This window comes from Hevea brasiliensis, chromosome 10 (genome assembly GCF_030052815.1).
Source record: "Hevea brasiliensis isolate MT/VB/25A 57/8 chromosome 10, ASM3005281v1, whole genome shotgun sequence".
Classification (NCBI taxonomy): domain Eukaryota; kingdom Viridiplantae; phylum Streptophyta; class Magnoliopsida; order Malpighiales; family Euphorbiaceae; genus Hevea; species Hevea brasiliensis.
Window position 1 is genome coordinate 65,274,838 of NC_079502.1, and position 3,976 is coordinate 65,278,813.

Sequence of the window (3,976 nt, forward strand, 5' to 3'; positions counted from 1 at the left end):
GCTATAACTTTTTGTGAAGAACACAAAGCCCAGAAATGCTATGAACCAAGTCAAATTGCTTGCATAAGTTGGGATACAAAAACTGTCTAGTACCAAAATAGCCCAGAATTGCCTTTGTCTAGGCAACTTGACCAGTTTTGCCAAAGAGGCCATAACTGGGTCCATAGAACTCCAAATGACATGAAATCAGTGGCAAAATTTCAATAAGACATAGACCTACAATATTATTATTTTTCCCATAACCCATAAAGCAAGGGAATTAGGTCATTTAGCTAGGTCAAAACAACATACAAAATCTAGAAATTTGCATAAGTGACCATTGAATCCAGAATAGTCTTTTAAGCATATCATCTACTAGAAAACTTCAATTGAGATGTGGCATATAGTTTTGGAAACCTAGGAAAAAAGGCTTTAACTTTGTTTTAGACACCTACCTCAAACTATGAATGTAAGAAGCTCAAATTTTGGGTTAAATCTACTAACCTAAATGGAAATCATATTAGTATAGGACATTTGAGTCCAGGCCTATAATGTGGCTATAAGTAGTTCTATATGATTTGAAAAATTACAACTAGAAATTTTGAGTGACCATAAGACAGCGCCACAAATCCTATGAAGAACACTAGGCCTAAATGTTGCTATGACTTGTTTACATAAATTAATAAATTCCAAAACCAAAACTGCCTAGTTAAAAGAACCATAATTTAGAATTGACCTAGTTATGGTTATTTGACCATAACTTAAGTTATACAAATCAAAATGACATGATTCAAAAAGGAAAATAAAGACAAGACATAGAGGAACAACTTCCATTAAGGAAGTGTGGCCAAACAGTAGCCATAAATTACTCAATTTGATATGGCAAAGTTAAGATATTGAAATTGAACATAAAGAAAGGTTCTAGACATAAATTATTGACTTATTCCTAATAAGTCACTACGTGCTAAATTACATGAAATAGATATGTGGGTCACACTTTCCCCACTACATATGGATATGAAAATTTTGTTAAATAATTAATAATGCTTAATTGCCTAAAATAAACCTAGGCTTATATATGTATAGTTGGATTTATTGGTATACCAATTAGGGACTACAGATAGCAGTACTGACTATATGAGTAATCATTGATTGATAATATATGTCTGATATGATTGTTCTTTAGGCTATATGCCTGCCCATTTTTATTTTTGGCTTTGAAAGCCTGCCCGCTGGCCTTGTGCCTGACATGACAGATGTTTACTGGATAGATATACGGCTGTCTAATAAGTATACTCCCGTGTATCCAACACTTATAGTTTGTTATAGTTTACCTGGGCATTGATATGATTTTAAAAGACTGAGAATGAAATAAATGCATAGATACGATCCTGATAAATCAATTGATTCCAAAGTGTAATAAAAATGCAATTGACCTAGAATTATTATTTCAATTTATTTAGTTATTTTCATTTTCAATTATGCACTACTAAGCAATTCGATTAGTACGTTGGTTTTTCCATCACGTAGGTATTAGAGACCAGACATAGTAGCTACCATAGCACAACTGCCATAGTAGTGTTCTGTCTACAGTTGACCAGATTTGCCACAGTCCGGAGTTCACCTCATCAGTTGTAGTATTTTGGTAGGGCCCATGTATAGGCTTAATGTTTTGGTTCATTATGCAAAAACATTATGTAATCATAGTTGTGATGTAAATAAAATTTAATTTTTTTTTTGATATTATAAATAAAGATGTAAATTTATGTATATGAATTTTCTTATGAATGACTTATTGTATGAGAAAATGAATGACATGTTATATGACTAGATAAATGGATATGAAATTATTTTTAACAGGTGAATAGTAAAACCTATCACATGCTAAAAAAACAGAGGTGGCTCTGCCCGAGTATCCACAGAAATAAATTGTAATAAAAAAAAAATTTATCACATGTTTTCTATAAAGTATAAAATTAACAATGGACAAGACAAGATAAGATAGGATACTCTGGCACCAAATGTGGTACGCTTTACTCGGCTACACAGTAGACGGGTAAAGGGAATCACAAGAAAATCTGCACTACCACCTCCAGTGCTTTCTTGCCCTATGTGACACATTCAAGATGAATGGAGTATCTGATCAAGCTATAAGACTCAGAGCATTTTCATTCTCCCTTCGAGACAGAGCAAAAAAGTGGTTACTTTCTCAACCAGCTGGAACATTCATCACTTGGGAAGACCTCTCTCAAGCTTTTTTAGCAAGGTATTTCCCACCTATAGAGACTACAAAGTTGAGACTTGAACTCAACACTTTTAGACAAAAAGAAGGTGAATCACTCTATAATGCATGGGAAAGATATAAGGACCTGCAGAGGGAATGTCCACACCATGGCATAAAAGATTGGCTCCTAGTGCAGAATTTCTATAATGGGCTACTACCCTCTACAACGAGCATAGTAGATTCAGCTGCAGAAGGTGACCTAATGGAGAAAACAGTGACACAAGCACTTGAACTTCTGGAGAGGGTCGCATATCATAATTATGAGTGGTCAAATGAAAGAGGAACCACAAGGAGAATAGTAGGAATCCTGGAAGTGGATGCCTTAAGCATGATAAATGCTCAATTTTATTAGCTCACAAAGTCGCTTGACAGAATGCAAGCCAACACTATTGGAATAAGCAACCGGCACTACGAGGACTATGGAGGAGGATATACAACTTCGAAATTTAACAACTTTAATGAACCCTCCATAGAATAAATGAACTATGTCAATAATGGGGGAAACTTCAACCAGAGGTAGCTCAACAATCCATATTCAAATACTTACAACCCTGGATGGAGGAATCACCTGAATTTCTCATGGTCAAATTCCCAGAATCAGCTAATGAACAAACAGCAAGGGTACAGACCACCAGCACCTCCTGGGTTTGAGAATAGAGGGCAAAACTTTGCATAGCCACATAATTTCTATAATGGGCTACTACCCTCTATAAGGAGCACAATAGATTTAGCTGTAGAAGGTGACCTAATGGAGAAAACAGTGACACAAGCACTTGAACTTCTAAAGAGGGTCGCATATCATAATTATGAGTGGTCAAATGAAAGAGGAACCACAAGGAGAATAGTAGGAATCCTGGATGTGGAAGCCCTAAGCAAGATAAATGTTGAATTTGATCAGCTCACAAAGCGGCTTGATAGAATGCAAGCTAACACTGTTGGAACAAGCAACCGGCACTACAAGGAACATGGAGGAGGATATACAACTTTGGCATTCAACAACTTTAATGAACCCTCCTTTAAACAAATGAACTATGTGAACAATGGGGGAAACTTCAACCAGAGGCAGTTCAACAATCCATATTCAAACACTTATAACCCTGGATGGGGGAATCACCTGAATTTCTCATGGTCAAATTCCCAGAATCAGCCAATGAACAAATAACAAGGTTACAGACCACCAGTACCCCCTAGGTTACAGAATAGAGGGCAAAACTTTGCATAGCCACCCCCACCTCCTCAACCTCAGCAACCTAAATTGAAAATGACCATGGAATCCATGATGGAAGGCTTCCTATGTAACACCCCTATGTTCGGTAGTGCGTTCCACTGTTCTGATGACAGTGTCTGTCCGGACAGCTAGGATGCTTGGAATTATATTTAAATATTAGTGAGGAGATATAAGATAGTGAAATACAATAGAGGAAAATACAAGAAAAAAATAAAGAAAAAAAATAAAAGAGAGAAAATGGAACTAAGCTAAACGGACAAAACCGTACCGATGGGTGACCGTACTGGGAAGTTGCGGTGTGGGCCGTGGACTAGCCTTGGACCGCGAGGAACCCTAGAAAATATTTTTGGGACTTAAATAAACATCTATTGAAAAATAAATGATATTAGAAATATCAAAGAAAAATTAAATAATTAGTACAAAGGAAAACAAAAATCGAGAAGCCGAAAAAAATCAGTGTTACCGAAAAAGCCAAAAAGCAACCC

General features: G+C 36.1%; 1 non-coding gene across 1 annotated transcript; it reads right to left on the bottom strand.

Annotated features, from left to right (window-relative positions):
* Positions 1-2,270: 2,270 nt before the first annotated feature.
* LOC131170022 (small nucleolar RNA R71) lies at positions 2,271-2,377 on the bottom strand. The gene has a single exon (XR_009140966.1). It is a non-coding gene; the product is annotated as a small nucleolar RNA R71 (small nucleolar RNA).
* Positions 2,378-3,976: the final 1,599 nt, after the last annotated feature.